We start from the raw sequence: 21,856 nt of genomic DNA, 5'->3' as shown, positions 1-21,856 counted from the left end.
TTCCTCGAGGACACACCTACCCTCTGTCTCAGCCCGAGATGAGGGCTATGACAGAATACATCCAAGAAAATCTTGCGAAGGAATTTATCCACCCCTCTACTTCTCCTGCCGGGGTGGGATTCTTTTTTGTGACCAAGAAAGATGGGTCACTTAAGCCATGTATTGACTACCGCGGCCTAAATGCCATCACTCGTAAGGATAAGTATCCCTTGCCACTAATCTCCGAACTATTTGATAGTCTTCAGGGAGCATCCATATGTACAAAGTGGATCTATGCGGCACGTATAACCTGGTACGAATCCATCCCGATGACATCTGGAAGACCGCTTTTAACACCTGGGACGGGCACTACAAATACCTGGTGATGCCTTTCGGCCTCTGTAACGCACCCGCAGTATTCCAACGAACGAGGAACGAAATTTTTAGAGATTTGCTGTATACCAAAGTAGTGGCTTACTTGGACAATATCCTTGTCTTTTCCAAAGACCTGGACACCCACCGCACTGATGTCCGTACTGTCCTCCAACGCCTTCGCGAGAACCACCTGTTTGCAAAATTGGACAAATGCTTTGTTGAGAAAACCAGCCTGCCTTTCCTCAGTTATATTATTTCTAAACAAGGGTTCTCCATGGACCCAGCCAAGTTAAAGGGAATCTGGGATTGGCTCCAGCCCGTGGGCCTTAAAGCTCTCCAGTGCTTCCTGGGTTTCCTTAACTACTATCGTCACTTCATCCCACATTACTCAACTCTGGCTGCTCCTTTGACGGCCTTAACTCACAAAAGGTGAGATACACGAAATTGGACTCCGGAGGCCGTCACAGCCTTCCTCCGACTTAAAGAAGCCTTTCAGAAGGGGTCTTGTTTACATCATCCCGACCCGAATCATCCATTCTTAGTGGAAGTGGATGCTTCCGCCTTTGAGGCTGGGGCGGTCCTGAGTCAACGCACTGCTTCTGGTACTATAGTCCCGTGCTCCTTCTACTCCCGTAAATTTTTATCTGCAGAGAAAAATTACAGCATAGAGGATCATGAGTTACTTGCCATAAAATGTATGTTCTTATGAATGTGGTTAGTGCAGTTAGTGTAGCTGTGTTTAAAAAAGGATTGGATAAGTTCTTGGAGGAGAAGTCCATTACCTGCTATTAATTAAGTTGACTTAGAAAATAGCCACTGCTACAATAGCATGGAATAGACTTAGTTTTTGGGTACTTGCCAGGTACTTATGGTCTGATTGGCCACTGTTGGAAACAGTATGCTGGGCTTGATGGACCCTTGGTCTGACCCAGTATAGGTATGTTCTTATGTTCTAAATTGGCTCTCGAAGAATGGCGCCCATGGCTAGAGGGCGCACAACACAAATTTACTGTGTTCACCGATCACAAGAATCTGGAACATCTGAGCCAAGCCCAATATCTCAATGCCCATCAAGCTCAATGGGCTCTGTTCTTTTCCAGATTCGATTTTGAACTTCGTTATCGCCCAGCCAATAAAAATCTCCTTTAAGCCTGAAGACACTCCAGAAGACCCTAGCCACATCATAGATCCAGCCTGTATCTGTCTATCTGCTACGCACTCAGTTCCTGCTGGGAAGATGGTTGTGCCCCGACGACTCCGAGAAAGAGTTCTCCGCTGGGCACATGATTCCAAATTTGCCGATCATCCAGGACGAGCATGGACCTTGGCACTGCTCCAGCGGTTCTTCTGGGGGCCTACTATGGTCTCCAACGCTAAAGCATACGTTGAATCCTATAATATCTGTGCACAGCAAAAACCCCTTGGGATCTCCTACAGCCGCTTCCAGCTCCCGAATAATTGTGGACCCACCTGTCTACAGATTTCATTGTGGATTTGCCTCCATCGAAGGGTCATATTGTAATATGGGTAACCATAGACTGATTTTCAAAAATGGCCCATTTCATCCCTCTACCGGGCCTACCATCTGCTCCAAAACTGGCATGCCTGTGTTTTTATCATATCTTTAGATTGCATGGCCTACCCAAGGACATTGTCTCAGACAGAGGTCCACAGTTCGTTGCTAGATATTGGAGTGCTCTTTGCCGCAAATTTGGTATTATTATCAGCCTAACAACTGCCTATCATCCCCAAGCTAAGCCGAGTGAATGAATCGCTCTTTGAAGGCCTTCCTGCGCACTTACATCAATGACCGCCAAGACAATTGGTCTGAACTTCTATCGTGGGCGGAGTTTTCTCACAATTCCCACATTGCCACTGCTACAGGCACATCTCCGTTCTCCATTGTCTATGGAAAACAACCATGACCACCGCTGCCCATACCTCTTTCAATGCCGTCCCCTGCGGTACAGCTACTGCAGATGCCCTCAAGACTTTATGAGAGCAGACGAATCTACGCTTACGTCAAGCCACTCCAGGGCCAGTCGACGTCGCTTGGCTCCTGAATTCCTTCCTGGCCAGAAAGTCTGGTTAAGTACTCAGAATATCAGACTTCGAATACCATCCCAAAGGTTCGCTCCAAGGTACATTGGGCCTTTTATGGTCACCCGACGCATTGGACCCGTTACATATCAGCTTCAGCTGCCTCCTACACTGGGAACACATAATACATTCCATGTATCACTTTTAAAACCTGTGGTCCTATCCTGGCCTGCCCGGAATACTCCTGAACCACCTCCACTTGTGGTGGAAACAGATATGACGTACAAGATACACTAAGCCCTTGACGTCTGCCATAGGGGCCGCCGGTGGGAATACCTCCTTTCTTGGGAGGGTTACGGACCCAAAGAAAATTCGTGGGAACCAGCTCAGAACATCCTGGACAAAACTCTCCTCCTGAATTATCATCGTGCCCATCTGGGCAAACACCGACCTCCAAGAGGGGGGGCGTAAAGGGGAGGATACTGTTACGCATGCCGGCCGCAGAAGACCTGCGACATGGCCCTCTAACCATTTCTTAAGGACTCCAGTCTCTGGTTCCTCCTTGCTGGCGGTGATGGGCCGCCAGCTCCATCCTCGGGCCTCCCCCGGTGCCTCCGGCCCCGCTGCAGCTTCCAGCGTTCCCTGTCCTGATGCCACTACTTGGGCCTCTCCACGTGGTCCACGGAGAGACGCCACCACTCGCGCAGCGCCCCATCCTAGGCACACGCGCGTGCATCGCTGATTCTTATGAAGGGACCGCGGCGGGAACCTGGCCGCGGTCCCGGATGATGACATCAACCTTCGCATAGTACTTAAGCTTAGGCCCAGCTCCATAGCGTTGCCTTTGCAACAGGCCTCCTCGCTACTAGAGTACTCGTTGCTGCTAGAGATTAGTCTCTACTCCTCATCGTTCCTGGTTCCTGTTCTCCTTGTTCCTGTCCTGCTTATGCTTCGGATTGATTACACGGACTTTGACCTCGCTTTGCCTGACTAAGCTACTGCTTATCTCCAGACCCAGACCTCCGCTTCGCCTGATTAAGCTACAGCCTATCTCCAGACCCAGACCTCTGCTTTGCCTGACCATGTATTGCCTATGTCTAGACCCAGACCACCGCTTCGTCCGACTATACTATTGACTTCTCCGTGATTTGACCTCCGCCTTGATTGACTACGCTACTGACTATCTCTGTGATCAGACCTCAGCATTGCTTGCCACAGCCCCTGGATCTCCGCCGGCCATGACTCAAGCCTACCATTAGACGCCTCTTCTGCCTATTCCCTGGACGTGGACTTAATAGGCTTTGGCCTGTCTTTGTTCGAGCGCCCCCAGTCTGCCTTTGTCTCATTGGTGCTCAAGTTTCCAGAACCTTACCCAATCCAGAGTAGGACTACTCAATCCCTCGCCTGCTATCTCTGGGCTGAACCAGCTACTATCCTACCTCGAGGCCCACCTAAGACCTGCTGGCCCCAGCACCCAAAGGCTCAACCTGCGGGGAACGAGGGCTGATACAGGTGAAGCTTCAGCGGTCTCTTCCTATCAGCCCACTCCACCTGCCGACGGTGGGGACCCGTATGTCCTTGCCTACGGGTTGCGTCAACCCCACCTCGGCCCAAGGTTCCTCCTCCGATGCAATATATATTATAGTGTTAGGAACACTTTTGGGGCTTAAAGTAGCACTGGTGAATGTGTATGCGCCTAATCACTATTCACACCAATTTTTTTCCTAACATGTTGGCTAAGTTGATTTCTAGTGGCGACTATGTTCCTATTATAGGAGGGGACTTCTCTATCACTGACAATCCATTGATATATTACAAAAAGATATGGGTTGGGGTTTTTGTGTCAACAACTTCATTCATTGGATGCTTGGCATCTTCTACATTTGAGTTTTCATTTTTCTTCCATGTCCACAAAGTCTATTCTCGTTTAGACTATCTTCTTATTTCAGATACTTGATTTGACAAATTGGTATTTCCTAGTGTGTAGCAGATGGACTCAGGACCAATGGGTATAGTGTACTCCTGATAGCAGTTGGAGACGGATCAGATTTCAATCTGACGTCAGCCTAGTACATATACCCCTGCAGGAAGTGCAGCTCTTCAGTATTTTCCGTCTCCATAGCAGTTAAAGACTCTATGCACGCTCACACAGCGTTAGAGTAATTTCACCAAAGAAAACCAAAAGAATAAGAAGAAATCTTACCTCTACAGATGAGCCCCGCTCTCCTGCGGTGACACCCATTGGGTCCTTCCCCCAGTTGAGAATTCCCGAGGTGATTTCCGCGATCCCTCGGAGGTAAGCCTCGGTCCAGCGGCCGACCTTCGGCGGGGACCTAGCCCCTGACATCAGATGAGGCTGAGAGGCAGCGGGTGCAATCTCGAGCGCGGCGGTGAAGGTATTTTCCCTCTGCCCCCGCAGCCGGAGACCGCCCGGAACGAGACCGGGAAGCATCGAGACAAGGTAAGGAAGAAATCTAATTAAAAGTCTCCGGTCCCCGAAGCTCGAGGAGTCGCACAGGTCACCAGCCGGGACCAGTGCCACCGGGTTGATCTGCCCAAGCAGGGCTAGACCCCGGTTAGATCCGAGGGTTCTTCTACATGGAGACCCTCCGAGGTGGTCACCGTATTGTCCACGTGGTCGCCGTCACCATTTTGATCTGTTCGCCGCCCTGTTTGCCACCCCGATCCGTGCGCACAAATACCTTATGCGCCCAACGTCGCACGCACATGTACCGTGTGCACAGACGACGCACGTAGCCACGCGCTTACTGTGCCGGGTGCACAACTCGATCTGTGCGCACATCAGCACGCACATCTCCCTTAGCGTGCACCAAACCTACGCGCACAACTTCGACACACCGGAGCGCACAACTGTATTTTACGTGCACAAGCCATGGCACCACCGGAAAAGAAACTCGAGGCTCAGGGCCTTTGCCCAGCATGCCACATTAGAGCTGCACAGCATGAAGAGGCCACAGCCCTGTGTTTACAATGCGAAGAGGCCCTAGGGAATCCAACTCATGGCCCTCCCCAGCTGGTACCGGGTCCCAGCCTCTTGAACAGTATGCCGGACCTAGCATTGCACAGCGGGATCCCTCCTCAAACGGGGTTCCCCAGGGACATGGCACCTCTTAGTCTAGACCCAGCATCTATCTCCTGGGTGGAATTCTTCAAAGTTCTGCATACCTTCGTCCACATGCAACCGGGGCCTCCTATAATACGGCCACAAGCTCCACCAGAAGACCTCAACATCCCGGGACCCTCTATGCCCAGGGAAGTGATCCCACCACCCAGAAGCCCCACCTTCGGGGACACAGATGAGGATTCAGAACCCCTGGAGGAAGGGGAACTCCCTCCAGGGACAGAGCCCCACCGAACCATGAGGCGCTTCTTCACCAAGGACGAGCTTCCAGACCTGGTCACACACAGCTTAAAAGAGCTTGCTATTCCGGGCACAAGTGCCTCAGGGGAACCTAAGAAGAACCCCCTACTAAAGGGATTCCGTCAGACCTCCCGTCATTTCCCACTATTACAAGCCATCCAGCAACTAATTGACCTGGAATGGGATGCCCCGGAAACTTCGTTCAAAGGGGGGCGTGCTCTGGCAGCCATGTACCCTCTGAACCTAGCCGCTAAAGATCTCCTGGCATGTCCGAAAGAGGATGCCATAAGAACATAAGAAATTGCCATGCTGGGTCAGACCAAGGGTCCATCAAGCCCAGCATCCTGTTTCCAACAGAGGCCAAACCAGACCATAAGAACCTGGCAGTGGTCTGCGTGGTCTCAAAGTGCACTACTATCCCAGTGGAGGGAGGAGCAGCACAGGATGCTCAAGACAGATGTCTGGAATCTATCCTCAAACAGTCCTTTGACGTCTCCGCTATGTCTCTACAGCAGCTTGCTGTGCCGTGGTGACACGCGCCTGCTTATCACAAACTAGGAACAACACTCCTGGGGAAGCCGTGGAACCAGCAGTATCATTCCTCGCGGATGCCACTTCTGATCTGGTGCGCACCGCAGCTAGAGGAGTGTCATCCGCTGTGGCAGCCAGAACATAACTCTGGCTCCGAAACTGGTCGGCCGACGCATCTTCCAAAACAAGACTCACAAGGATGCCGTTCAAGGGAACCCTCCTGTTCGGAAGCGAACTAGAGAAACTAGCCAACAAATGGGGCGAGTCCCCACTGCTGCGGTTACTGGAGGACAGGAATAAGAGAAACCAGCGACCCTCCCCCCGAACTTCCAGGGGCAGAGGATCACAGCGCTTCAACCCATATAGAAGCACATATCAAGCGGCCCGCCCCGCGGCCCGGAGCCAGTCCTTTCGGAACAATGACAACAAAAAGGGAGCCAGTTCAGGCCCAGGCCCCAGCCGCACCCCACAATGAAAATCAGCCGACCCATCCAAAGGAGAAGCCATAGGGGGCAGGCTTGCCCTATTCTACTAAAGATGGGTCGAGATAGCTTCGGACAAGTGGATCCTAGCCATCATTCGAGAGGGATATTACCTGGATTTCCACCACCTCCTTCCAGACAGGTTTGTGGAATCCCCCTGCCACGACCCTTCCAAGAGGATGACAGTGGAAGCTACACTGACCAGATTACTAGCCTTAGAGGCTATAACACCGGTACCTCCACAACAAGTAAATACTGGACATTATTCCATCTATTTTATCATTTCCAAGAAAGAGGGAACGTTCAGGCCTATTCTGGACCTCAAGTCGGTCAACCGTCACCTGAAGATTCCTCGCTTCCGCATGGAAACCCTACGCTCGGTAATAAGAGCGATACAAACGAGAGAGTTCCTTACATCCCTGGATCTGTCTGAAGCCTACCCACACATTCCGATCCATCAAGAGCATCAGCGTTTTCTACGCTTCACGATCCTGGCCCGTCACTACCAGTTCTGGGCACTGCCATTCAGGTTAGCCACAGCACCCCAGACATTCACCAAGATCATAGTGGTGGTGGCAGCAACACTGAGGAAGGAAGGAATCCGTGTAACCCTTATCTAGACGATTGGCTGATCAGGGTGATATCCCCCACCAGAGACCAACAGAGTCAAAAACTCTACTGGAGAGCCTTGGGTGGGTGGTCAATACAAACAAGAGTTGTCTGCAGCCCTCCTAATCTTTCGAATACTTGGGAGTCCGGTTCGACACCAAACAAAACAAGGTCAAACTGACACCAACACGGAGATTGAAATTGATGACCCAGTTGCGAACCCTGTTGAGCGAGCTTCACCCCACTGCATGGGACTACCTACAGGTCCTCGGCCTCATGGCATCCATACTGGAAGTAGTGCCATGGGCAAGAGCTCATATGAGACCCCTATAGCGCTCACTATGAGACCCCTATAGCGCTCATATGAGACCCCTATAGCGCTCACTATCGAGATGGAATCCACTGTCCCAGAACTACACCATACGCCTTCAGCTCCCAGACAAAGTCTGGACCCAACAACGATGGTGGCTACAAGAAGACCATCTGAGCCAGGGAGCGAGACTATCCTCACCATCCTGGATACTGCTCACCATGGACGCCAGCCTACGAGGAAGGGGAGCACACTGCCAGGAGCTGACCACTCAGGGACAATGGAGCAAAGAAGAGTCGGGGTGGAACATCAATCGCCTAGAGGCCCAGGCAGTCAGACTAGCCTGCCTACGGTTCAGTCACAGACTCAGAGACAAGTCAGTCAGAGTTATGTCAGACAATGCCACAACAGTGGCCTACATCAACCACCAGGGAGGAACCAGAAGCCAACAGGTGTCTCTGGAAATAGACTCCCTAATATCATGGGTGGAAGCGAACCTTCAAGAGATCTCGGCCATCCACATCGCCGGGAAAGACAACGTCGCTGCGGATTACCTCAGCAGAGAAAGCCTAGACCCAGGAGAATGGAGGCTGTCGACCACAGCATTCCAATTGATAGTAAACTGTTGGGGAACACCAACCATGGACCTCCTGGCAAGCCAGTCCAACGCCCAAGCGCCTAGCTTCTTCAGCCGCAGGCGGGAACCCCAGTCCCAGGGAATTGATACCTTGGTACAGACCTGGCCACAGGAGACTCTGTTATACGCCTTCCCGCCGTGGCCCCTATTGGGCGCAATCATCCACAAGATAGAACTCCACAGGGGACCAGTACTTCTAGTGGCCCCAGACTGGCCAAGAAGACCATGGTACGCAGACATGCGAAGACTGCTGACAGGGAGCCCCCTCCCTCTACCTCCACATAGAGACCTGCTCCAAGAAGGACCGATCCTCCACGAGGATCCAGCTTGATTCTCTCTTACAGTCTGGCCATTAAGAGGACTCGCCTGAGGAAGAGCGGATATTTGGAGGCAGTAATTAACACCCTACTCCGAGCATACAAGTCAAAATTCCGGCGATTTTGGAATTCCTGCAGAACGGGCTACAGAAGGGATTGTCTCTCAACTCCATCAACGTACAGGTGGCAGCATGGTCATGCTGCGGAACCAAGAGCGAGAGCAGCAGCATAGCCTCTCACCCGGATGTCTCCCGCTTTCTGAAAGGAGTCAAGCAGATCCGACCACCCCTAAAGTGGCCAGTGCCTCTGTGGAACCTCAACCTGGTCCTGGATTTCTTAGCAGGAGCCTCTTTCAGACCTCTTCGCGGCCTGTCTCTCCGACTATTAACATTGTAGACAGCCTTCCTAGTGGCAGTCTGTTCGGCCCGCCGTATCTCCGAGCTACAAGCGCTGTCCTGCCGGGAGCCATTCCTCAGACTCACCCCCGGAACCATCCATTTACGCACAGTTGCTTCATTCCTCCCCAAAGTGGTGTCTCACTTCCATCTCAGCCAAACCATCTCGCTACCATTGCCAGATGAGCATAAGAATTCGGAAGAGTCTCGCAGTCTACGCCATCTCAACATCGGCAGACTCCTAGTCAGATACCTGGAAAGGTCAGAATCCATACGAAAGACGGACCATCTATTCGTCCTTCACAATGGGAAGAAGCAAGGGGAAGCGGCCTCACGAGCAACCATAGCCCGCTGGATCAAAGAAGTCATCAAGGCGGCCTACGTAGAAGCAGGCAAGCCACCACCTTTACAAGTCAAGGCCCATTCCACTAGAGCCGAGGCTGTGTCCTGGGCGGAAACCAAGATGCTATCACCTGCTGAGATCTGTCGGGCGGCGACATGGTCCTCCATCCATACCTTCTCCAGGTATTACCGCTTGGATGTTCAGGCTCGAGAGGACACAGCATTTGCAAGGGCAGTACTAAGTGGGTCATGGGCAGCCTCCCACCTGGTTCGGGAATAGCTTTTATACATCCCATTGGTCCTGAGTCCATCTGCTACATGCTAGGAAATGGAGAAATTACTTACCTGATAATTTCGTTTTCCTTAGTGTAGACAGATGGACTCAGCATGCCACCCACGGCTGCCGTTATTCATGGAATTCTCGAGGGACATCACCAACAGCGAGTGATTCACGGGTAAGCCATGCTTTCCTCCAACTAGAACACCCATCCTACCGGGTGTCGATGTTTCTCGGTTGAGGGCACTGGCGGTTTCCATCTATAACCAATTCAACCAGTTCAAGTTAATTAAGTTAACCAAGTTATAAAAGTTAATCAAGTTATAAAGTTAATCAAGTTAGTCAAATTAATCAGTCATACATATATCCACAATTGCTTTTCGAGGAGAATATTGAAGAGCTGCACTTCCTGCAGGGGTATATGTAATAGGGCTGACATCAGATTGAAATCTGATCCATCTCCAACTGCTATCAGGAGTACACTATACCCATTGGTCCTGAGTCCATCTGTCTACACTAAGGAAAACAAAATTATCAGGTAAGTAATTTCTCCATTAAGCAATATGTTTGAAGTTTCCTTCTCTAATCACTCGATGGTGCTGATGCAAATGAAGTTCATAACAGATCGCAATAGGTCTGTGGGGTGGAGTATGTCTTCTTTTCTATTTCATGATTGTGAATTTAAAAAATGTTTACAAGCCAAATGGGAAGAATACAAGTTGTTGAATTCCTCATCTGACATAAATCCCTTAATTTTTTCAAATGCTGCTAAGATAGTATTAATATCAGGTGCAAAAAAAGAACTCACAAAAAATTTGAAACTTAATGCAAAAATTCTTTGTTACGAAGGCCTCATGTGAATACTCTTAATGTGGATGTACAACAGCAAATCACAATATTTAGAAAAGAGCTGAATACATTGCTTGAATTTCAAGACCAATGTAATATATTGTTTTATCAGTATAAGCTTTTTCAATGGGGCAATAAATCAGGTATATTATTGGCTAATTTGCTAAAAAATACCATGTCTCAAACAGTGGTGACCTGGTTGAAATACAGAAATATTGTACATAATATGTCTGCTTCCATACCAAAAGCCTTCATATCTTTTTTAAAAATTGTATGCTGTGGAGACCATTTCTGAACTGAGACAATTTTTCAAGGAGATTCAATTTCCTCAATTATCTGAAGAACAGAAAATTGGTCTTGAAGCCCCAGTTCAGGAGGAAGAAAAGCAGAAAGCCACAGCTCAGTTGAAATTAGCTAAGTCTCTAGGGCCAGATGGGTTTGGGATTGAATTCTATAAAATTCTTGGAAATTCTTTATTGATGCCACTGAGGGAAATGTTTCAGGCAGTGCAAACAGAGGGGATGTTTGAAAAGGGGCATAATTTTAGCAACAGTTGTCTTGCTTTTAAAACCAAACAAAGATTATCTTTTCCTGGAATCATATAGGCCCTATCCTTTCTTCAAGATATCAAACTTTTAGCATATATTCTAGCTTCTAAACCAGGGCTTCCCAAATCTGGCCTGGGGATTCCACAGCCAGTCGAGTTTTCAGGATATCCACAATGAATATGATTGAGATAAATTTGCATACAATGAGACTACATGGTATGCAGATTTATCTCATGCTTATTCATTGTGGATATCCTGAAAACCTGACTGGCTGTGGGGGTCCCTAGGATGGGTTTGGGAAGCCCTGGTCTAGACTGAACAATGTTATTCCTTCAGAAGTGACTCTAGACCAATCAAGATTTCTAAAGGGTTATTATTCTTTCTCTAATTTCTTGAAAATCCTAATGGCTATTCATAGCAATAAAGAGAGGGGGGATGAAGGTTTGTTAGGCTGGATTCTGAAAAGGCTTTTGAATTGTCATATCTATGGGTAGTTTTAAAACGTTATAATTTTGGGGAAACTTTTCAAAGTTGGATAAAAATTCTTTATAATAATCCTATGGCCCAAATTTTGGTAAATGGATCTCTCTCAGACAAATTTAAGTTAACTAGAGGTACGCAACAGGGTTGTCCACTGTCCCCATTAATATATATTTTAGGATTGGAAACTTTGACGATCAGGTACATGGTCTGGATATTTTTTAGGTCATCACAATAGGCAGAAAAGTCATCAAATTGAGGGCCTTATTTTCTAAGGCTATCACACGCTTGCGCTACCAGTGGAAGCATGCGATAGCTAGAAAGCTTAGCGCAGGCCTGCCCTAGCTACATAGGGGCGGAGTCGGCCCCGGAAGAGGAGGAGTCGGGGCGTCACCGGGACCGGCTCCGCGAAGACTGCGCCAACAGCGAAAAGGTAAGGAGCCTTTTCACTGCCTATTTCGCGCCGAATAACTACACCTTTTATGGTGTAGTTATTCGGCGCTAGTGAATCCAGGCCTGAGTTTGCTGATGATATGTTGCTATTTGTTGGTAACCTTAGTGTAAACCTATTAGAAATTATTAAAGTGATAGAATATTTTGGCTCGTTCTCTGGATTAAGGATTTATTCTAACAAATTGGAGGCATTTCTATTAGATCCTGCAATGAAAGAGAGATGGAGGGGTACGTTTTCCCTGCTATGGATGTTAAATAATGTTCATTATTTGGGTATCCAGCTGGCTCAGACAGAATGAGAACTTTACTCGCTCAACTTTGTTTTGGTATTGGATAAAGTCAAGTTGACTTACAAAATAACCACTAGCATCAGTAGCGTGGGATATACTTAGTTTTTGGGTAATTGCCAGGTACTTGTAGCCTGGATTGGCCACTGTTAGAAACAGGATCCTGGGCTTGATGGACCCTTGGTCTGACCCAGTATGGTAATTTCTTATGCTCTTATGTTCAAGAGTATAGTGAAGAACTGGATGTCCTTTCTCCTATCATTGATGGACAGATGTGCAGTTGTTAAAATGATAATTTTGCGAAAGTGCTTTACTGTCTGCAAATGTTGCCTGTCTGGATTAAATGTCCAGATATTTAAATATTTAAATCCTTAATCTCCAGTTTTATCTGGCGTAAAAGGAAAGCTGGATTAAAACTGGCAGTTTTAGAATGTGATTAAAACTAGGAGGATTGGCCCTTCGTGACCTTTGACAATATCATATAGCTTGTCTTTTAGGCTATGTTCAGAATTGGGCTTCCCAACATAATACATTTGATATAGAATGTCTGTTATGTGAGTGGTCGCATCCACATTTGCCCATAAATTTGTTTCATTTACCAGGGAGACAATTAGCACCCTGAAAGTTGTCCAATTTTTGGTTAAATGCTTTCTGCAAGGCCTGGAAGTGATGGAGGGAACAATTGCATGGGTCCTATTCTATTTTTCATTCCTGGCCATTAATGGCAGTTTAAACTTCCTGCCCAAGCTTAGTAGTGTTGTGTGGTGGTCGCACAAAGGATTATCTAGAGTGGGACACTTGGTTGACCCTGAATTAAAGTGCACCTATACATTTCACCAGGTGAAGGACTTGTATTCAGTTCCAAATTCTCAATTTTTTGCTTTTCTGGCCAAGGGTGATCCCAGTATTCTTGCTTTCTTTGAAGAAGATGAAACTGTTTTGGAAACCATACACAAATTCAGTAAAATTGGCATATGGTATGCTGTGCTAAACAAATTAACAAATAAGGGATATCTGTTAAAATTATTAGAGTCTTAGAAGAGGAGGACATATTCTACTTCTGGCCAACCTGAGAGAGATTCAGTTTAAATATATTCATCATATCTATATTACTAGGGTAGCAGGGGTTAAAATGAAACTATGGGAATCAGACTTGTGTCCCAAATGTAATTGCCAAATGGGATCTTTTTGCCATATGTTTACAAGATGCCATAAACTTCAATCATATTGGCGTCAAAAAATAGCGTATCTATAGACAATGTTAGGTGCTTCCTGAATTGAACTGCGAAAATAATTCATTTACTTTTATTTGATCAATCTTTAATGTTGCCTGGGGGGGGGGGAATTCTGGCAAAAATATCTGTGCTGATGTACTGGAATAGTGAAGAATTGCCTCCCTTTCGTTCATGGAAAGAATTCATGTTAAAACATGCTGCTGAAGCAATATTGTGGCAAAGGGAATCTGTTACTCAAAAACATATTTATTTATTTATTTGAAAATGTTTATATACCGCTTTTATAACATGTCAGTCAAAATGGTTTACAGGCTAAAAATAACATACATAATTAAAAACATAAAAAGCACTAAAGGACATAAAAGCATATAAACAAAAGTAACAGTAAAATAAAAATAGTGTCATCATGCCATGATATCCGAGAGTGGTCAATTCAGATGTGGGTTAGTGCTGTTTAAGCGCTACGGGAGTGCTCAGATGGCCATTGCTGAGTAGCAGCGATTGGTTAAAGGCCATTGAAAAAAGGAATGTTTTAAAAAAAATTTTTAAATTCCTTATGAGAAGATATGTTCTTTAGTTCATCAGAAATGGCATTCAAATTGAAGGGCCGGCGACTGAGAAGGCACGCCTTCTGATAATATCGAGCCTGGCTGAATGAACCGTCAAAACTTGTAGGACGTTTTTGTGTAGAGAATGTAGGTTCCTGCTAGGTTGGTAAATGCAGAGTTGAGTGCGTAGCCATGTAGAAGAATCATTATCTATCAAGCTGGTATAATGAAGAGAATCTTGTATTGAATTCTGTATTGAATTAGGAGCCAGTGTAAAGAGTATAAGATTGGAGAAATATGTTCTTTACGAGAGCTTCCAGTCAGGATGTGGGCTGCAGCATTCTGAATTAATTGTAGGGGACAAAGGGCATTGTCGTGGAGACCAAGTGGGAGCGCATTACAGTAATCTAGTTTGGTGAAAATTAAAGACTGTAATTTAGTGCGAAAATCATCCAGAAAAAGTAAGGGATGAAGACATTTTAGCTTATGAAGTTTGAAAAACGAGTTTTTCACTGTTATGGAAATGTGATGAGACATTGATAAGCTGCAATGGGGTAACTTCCAATTATGGGAAAAGGTTCATAAAGCTAGATAATGAACCAGTGGTAAAAAAAAAAAATATATATATATATATATATATAAGAAAAGTAATTATCCATGTTTTCTTAAGATGAGGCTTTCTAAGCTGGGAGGCATCTTGTGGGTATGAATGGTATGAGTGAGTGTGTATAATATTCGGGGGGATGTATTTGAATAATGGTGAGTCTCATGGTTTATATCTGTAACGTATGTTCCTGAACATACCCAGATCAGTCCAGACCAGTGGGTTATGCACTCCCACCAGCAGATGGAGGCAGAGAAACTTTGAGGCACTGCCTTATCCCAAGTGTGCCACCTGCAGCTCCTCAGTATTTCTCTGTCTCCAGCAGATGGTGGTTGTGCATCCTACAGCTCTCGCTTGAGTTGGAATGTGCTCCCCAAGGTGCTAGGTTTCGATCGTGGGCCATCCCTTGGCGAACGGGGGGTTGGATACCCCTGATTGTAAGAGCCCATGGATTCTGGAGTGTTGATAGCCAGGGGACTGACTCCCTCCACATTCCGAAGCCCCCCTCCAGTGCTTCAGAAAGGGAAATACCCCCTGTGGGGATTTCTGTTTCCTTGTTTTTCTAGTTAAAAAAAAAAAAAAAAAAGTTAATCATTAGGGTTTTTTTCTTAAGGTTTTGTTCTCTGCTTCAGGGCTTCCCGCAGGCACTGCTGAGCCTGGCTGTCTTGCCGGTGAGACTATGTCTCCTCAGTTGGGGGGGAGGGGAAAGGGGCATCCGATCCTGCTGAGGCTGCCTCGGGTCAGGGGAGAAGCTTTCCTGCCCTTCCTAGCCGTTTCTGAGGCAGGGCAGGAGTGTTCTGAGCTAGTGGGGGGGGGGGGGGGGGGTTCTGCTATTTTTTCCTCCTCCGCGAAACACGAGGCCCGGGCTATTTTTGGCGCACGCGCCATTTTGGTTTTCGCAGCTCCCGTGTGATTAAGCGCTGCTATTTTGTTCCCCAGGGACTTCAGGGGAAGAGTTTAAACAGCGAAGAATGGCTGAAACGGCCGTTTTAGAGCCCTATGAGGCCTGTGGTCTTGCTTTTGACCAGCTGGATGCCCTACTGTTGTGTGCCTCCTGTGCAGTGGGGGGGGAGGGGGCCTCTTCCAAGGCTCTGAAGGCTAGGAAGCTTAAGGGAAGAGCTAATACCAGACCTGGGGGAAAGGAAGATCCCCAGGGGCGAGACCTCATTCCATGGACCAGGTGGCCCAGGAAGCCCCCCCCCCCCCCCCCCCCCCCCCCCACACACACACACTATTCCCCGCTCTCTCAGAACTAGGCCCAAGGAGGATACTACTTCCAATTCTAGTGGTGACGAGTTAGGGCCCGGGGGATTTTCCCCGGAATTTGTGCTACTTATGCACCAGGTCTTTCTAGCTAGGAAAACATCCAAGAAAAGACCTCAGGATGTCACCGGGGGTTCGGCTAAACATCCAAAGACCCAAGATCCTTCCCCTCCGGTACCCAGGACATCCAGGGGCTGGAATAATGAGGGGAGAGCAGCAGACTCCCTGGCTGCGCCTCAGGGGGACCCTGTTACTGACCAGGACCCAGATACGGGGGAGGACATGCTGGACACCACAGTGGAGGGGGATGACCCCCAGGTGGTTCGTCTGTTCAAGCAGGAGGAATTGCGTCCTTTGATTCCACAGGTCCTGGACGAACTGGGCCTCAAATTGTCCCAGGAGGATTCTGACAATGAAGGGATCAACCCTGTTTTGGATGGACTTCGAGGGCCACCCACGGCTTTTCCTATTCCGAAGAAAATTCAGAAGCTGATTAGCCGGGAATGGGATTCCCCGGAGGTTGGTCTCAAGGTGGGTCGGGCCATGTCTAAGCTCTGTCTGCTGCTGGAGGAGCACTTGGAGCCCTTACAAACACCGAAGGTGGACGCAGTGGTGGCCGCCATTCTCTACACAGTTTTTTACTTTCTAGATGGTTTAAGTGAGTTTCTTGTAGGCAGGCTACATTAGTTTTGAGGAGGTCTAAGTGCTGAAATATCTTTTTCCTTTTGATGGGACTACCCAGGCCGTCTACATTCCAGGATACAATTTTATAGTTAATCCCTATCATATCTAACAAACATTTTGAAAAACGTTTTTCACAGACACAGAATAGAGGAGGAGACCCCCCAGCCTCGCCTCCTCCCCGTACATTTCCCAAAAATCTCAGCATTCATCCTCTGTACCCAAGCACAGTCATACACACCCCTGTTTCCCACACACATTCCTCTACCTTTAAGTCTAAGAAGGAATATTGAGTACCTTGACCCCCCTGACCCCCTCATCCCCCCCCCCCCCCCATCCCCCTTATCTCTATAGTACCCACCCAGGCTGTTAGGCCTGTCTGGAGATCAGGTACTGATGTGTTAGGGTAATAGGGCCCCTCTCCTATCACCTACCCATCCTCATCCGTATGAAAGAAAAACATCAGTAGATGAGCAGATACTTCACTTGTTTAAATCAGCTTGCAGTGATTTGGTAGATTCAGGAGAGTCATACATTGTCCATTTCCCGTCTCTGTAAACCCGTAGTTTCGCTGGGAATTGAAGCGTGAAACGGATTTGCTTGTCAATAAGAAGGCTACAAATGGGAGAAAAGGCCCTCCTCTGAGCTGTAACCCTCGCGGAGTAATCGGGCGCCATGCGGATTCTGTGGCATTGAAGCTGCAGGCTTGTTGCTTTTCTCGCTGCTTGTGGGATGCAGTGTTTGTGATGAAAATTAAGTATTTTTATGATGACGATTCGCGGGCATACTTAAGAACATAAGATAAGATATGTCATACTGGGTCTGACCAAGGGTCCATCTCGCCCAGTATCCTAGTTCCAACAGTGGCCAATCCAAGTCACAAGTACCTGGCAAGTACCCAAACAATGTACAGATCCCAAGCTACTAATCCTTATTGATAGTTTATGGACTTCTCTAGGAACATATCTAAACCTTTTTTTAAACGCAGTTATACTAACTGCTCTAATATCCACTGGCAATGAATTCCAGAGCTTAACTACACACTAAGTGAAAAATAATTCTTGTTTTAAATAAGCTACTTACTAACTTCATGGAGTGCCCCCCCTAGTCCTATTACCTGAGAGAGTAAATAACCGATTTACATTAACCAGTTCAAGTCCTTTCGTGATTTTGTAGACCTCATATGTTGCGATCCTGCCCGCGAGGAGCGCAGGCAGGCTCTTACCTCCATGCGGCCGAGTCGGGCCGCTGACGCTGCTGCCTCCGCGGCAGGTGTGCCGCCGTCTCCGGGCTCTTTCCCGGCTGCTTCCAGCCCTGCGCAGCAGGGTCTGACCATCGGGAGCTCTCCCACGTGGCTGGGACAGCTGCGGCTGCTTCTGCTTCTCTCCGGCGTGCTGCACCCGATCCCAGGGTCCTCACCCGGCAGGGAGCCGTCCTTGCAGCTCTTTGTTCTCCCTGCAGCCAGCGTTTCTTCTCTTCTGCCTTCCTGCTTCAGTCTTTCGCGGCTGGGAGCCGCTCCAGCAGCCTGCCACCTCTCCAGCTTCAGGGCAGGGCTGCTCCGCTGCCTGCCTGGCTTCCTTGGGCCCTCCACGTGGCTGAGGACGCCACCAGCTTCCAGCTCTTCTCTCTAGCTTCCTAGGGCGCGGGCGCGCGCCTCTCTCCTCCTCCTCTTCAAGGGCCAGCCGGGTGGGACCCCCTGCTGACCCCTCCCTGGGCGTTGTCCTCATCAGCCCTACAAAAGGGCTCAGTGTCCAGTCTAACTTTGCCTTTGCAAGGAGTTGGTCACTCCTGAGATCCTTCGCTCCAGGAGTCGTCCGTGTTCCAGCACTTCTGCAAGGTCCTGTGTTTCCTGTTACTTGTTGGAGCTCCTTGTCTTGTCCAGATGTCCGCCTTCTTTCCAGTCCTGATGTCCGCCTGCTGTTCCAGCCCTGAGGTGTGTCTCCTGATCCAGTACCTGTGTTCCAGTCCTGATGTTACCTGCTGTTCCAGATGTCCATGTTCCAGCCCCGAGGTCTGTCTCTTGTTCCAGTATCCTTAGTGTTTGTTCCTGACCCTGATGCTTTAACCTGTCTTAGGCTGCCAGTGTGCAGCAACTCGTCTTCGGCTGCGAGGAGTGCAGCACCAGCTTTCGGCTGCCAGGAGTGCAGCAACTTGCCTCGACTGCCAGGAGTGCAGTAAACCACCGCTTCCTCTTCCCTGTGCTCTCCCGTTCTCAGCGCAGTCCGCGACCAGCCTTCCTGGGCTGTGTAGGACGCGCATGGGACAGGGTGGTCCGCGACTCAGTCCCGCGGGTGGCCTGAGTAGGGCGCCCTGAGGGACAGTGCCCATGTCTTCCTTCAGCCCTCGTTCCTGAGTCCACCTCTGTGCATCCAGCACTTCGTTCCTGAGTCCACGTCTATGCCTGAGTCTACGTCGTTCCTGAAGTCTCGTCAGTATTTCAATGTTCCAGTCTTCGCTGCCCTGGCCTCCATCCGGCCTGCCGCTTCTTGCCGTACCCTGCAGCAGGTCCGAAAGGGCTTGGAACGGTCGGAGGACTGTTCATAAGACCAACATTGCATTGTTGGGTCTTCCGAAGCATGCAGGTCCGGAGGAGGGCCTGTCTTCCCAGTCACCACTCCAGCCTCGTTCCTGTCAAGCCCATGCTCGGGCATGCCACGCTTACCACGGCACCTCCTCAGAGTTCTGCTGGGGTCGAGCCGTGGCCCAAGGACACGCATCTCCTGGGAAGTGGGACCGCTCTCCTAGCATTCCCCAACACATATCCCCCTTCAGTCATCTTCTCCAAACTGAACAGCCCTTCCTTAGCCTGTCCTAACAGGGCAGCTGTTCCATGCCCTTTTTGGTCACCCTTCTCTGCACTTTCTCCAGTGCAATTATTTTATTTATTTATTTATTTATTTGTACAATTTTTTTATACCGTTGCACAGAAACTAGTTCTATCTCTACAGTTTACAGAAATCACATTTTAAGAACATAATAAAAAGGAAAAAAAGAATAACAATAAATCTTAAAATCGAAAGAATTAAAAATTCAATCAAAAACTATTTAAAATAGAGCTAAAATTAATGTTAAAAAGATAAGAACAGACTAAAAGTAAAAAATAGTCATATAAAAAGGCCTGGATTAAACTTCAGTGACCATTTCAAAAGTTTGTCTAAAAAGCCACGTTTTAAGACCTTTCCTAAATCTCTTCAAGTTATCCTGCAGTTGTAGCTCTTGAGGTAATTTGTATCAGAATGACAGCCCAGCATTAGAAATTGCACGTGCCCTGACTTCGCTTAAATGTGCAGACCTTACTGTTGGAACTGTCAAGAGGGCTTTATTGGCAGACCTTAGATTGTGTTGAGGAACATGTAGTTTTATAGTAGAATTTAGCCATGCAGTCATATCACTATATAATATTTTATGAATAATGCATAAAGTTTTATAAGTTATTCTACTTTCAACTGGCAACCAATATAAGTCCTTTAAAATTGGAGTGATATGGTCCTTTTTACTAGTATTTGAAAGAATGCGAGCCACTGTAACGGGGGTAGTGTCGCTTTTGGAAGTCCTAGCATTGTGGAGTTGCAGTAATCAAGTCCGGTTAATAGTAAAGCTTGGAGTATTGTTCTAAAGTTTTTTCTTGAAAGAAATGGTTTTAACCGTTATAGCATCATCAATTTGCTAAACCCCTCTTTAACTTTCTTAGAAATATGAGCTTTAAAATTGAATTCATAATCTATGATTACTCCCAGGTTCCTAGTTGTATCTACTAATTTGTAGCTGGTTACATCATTAAGCGTCACAGCTTTCTTTTCTGAGTTCACGTTTTTTCAGTCTAAAACCATAAAAACAGACTTCTCTAAGTTTAAAATCAATTTCATTTGTGTTAAAAGTTGTTTAATAATTTTAAGACACATGTCTACTAATTTAAAGGTAGTATCTAAACCGTTTTCAATTGGAAATAAAATCTGAATAAAGTTAATAATTTAGGCTAAGACCAGTTAAAAGGTGACACAGTGTAAGTAAATAAATATTAAAAAGGGTAGCTGATAACGCGGAGCCTTGTGGTACTCCTGTCTTTAATGTAATTTTCTCAGAAATGACATCTTTAATTTTTACTGTGAAAGACCGGTTTTCTAAAAAAAGATGTAAACCATTTCAGAGTGGTTTTGGTTAAACCTATGTCCTGTAATCTATCAAGCAGAATTTGATGATCCACCGTATCAAAGGTGGCAGATAAATCTAAAAGGACAAATAGATAACTCTGTCCGTTGTCAAATCCTCTGAGAATATTATCAGATAATGAAAGTAAGAGAGTTTCAGTACTATGTAATTTCCTAAAACCGTGATGTGATGGGTATAAAATCTTGTTCAATTCTAGATATTCAGTTAGTTGTTTGTTGACTACTTTTTCGATTAATTTTGCTAAAAACAGTAAATTTGAGATTGGCCTGTAATTTTTTAAGTCAGTAGTATCTAGATCTTTTTGTTTCAATATTGGTTTTACAATTGCGTTTTTTAACATCAGATGCAGTATCCCTTTTACAAGGGATTGGTTTACTACTAAGGTTAAAAACTGAGTTATAATTTCAGAACATTGTTTGAGTGCAGTAGTGTTGATTACGTCCAGGGGATGATTAGCGGGATTTAGTTTCCCCTAACAGACTTTCTATTTCCTTTACAGAGGCAGTGTCAAACTCTGACCATGGTGGTATTTCCTTTTTTATCATATTAATTTTCTGTTTTGGAGTCTGATCCAGTGTTCCTATCAAAGTATCAACTTTATTCTGGAAAAACAAGGCGACTTCTTCGCACCGCGATTCAGAGAGAGTTTCGCTTTTAAAGGGATCATTCGTCAATTTATGTACTATCTCAAATAATACTTTTGGATTATGCGTGAATCTTGAAATTTTAGCATCATAGTATTCTCTTTTTGTATTATTTATCAAGTTTCTGTAGTTTGATAAGTGAATTCGATAGTAAGAGCTAATATTGATTTATTGCGTTGCCACTCTCTTTCTTTTTTTCTCAGAGATAATTTTGCTTGTCTCAATTTATTATTGTACCATGGATTTTGTTGTTTGGATTCTTTTATACATTTCATTTTTAATGGATTTATTTTATCTGCAATTTCCTTAGTCATGGAATACCATTGTTCTGAAGCATCATCATTCGGGGCAGTTTTTGTTATCTGATCAAGGAGTTCTTTCTGACGTTCTTCTATATTATTATTTATTTATTTATTTT

General features: G+C 46.8%; 1 protein-coding gene across 1 annotated transcript in view; it reads left to right on the top strand.

Moving 5' to 3' along the window:
- Positions 1-21,856, top strand: part of SCN8A (sodium voltage-gated channel alpha subunit 8) — a 415,106-nt gene that overhangs the window by 364,537 nt on the left and 28,713 nt on the right. The gene's annotated exons all lie outside the window — the stretch shown is intronic.

Source organism: Rhinatrema bivittatum, chromosome 3 (assembly GCF_901001135.1).
Source record: "Rhinatrema bivittatum chromosome 3, aRhiBiv1.1, whole genome shotgun sequence".
NCBI classification, from domain to species: Eukaryota; Metazoa; Chordata; class Amphibia; order Gymnophiona; family Rhinatrematidae; genus Rhinatrema; species Rhinatrema bivittatum.
The sequence above is the reverse complement of the archived record's forward strand: the minus strand, read 5'-3'. Positions and strand labels throughout refer to the sequence as shown.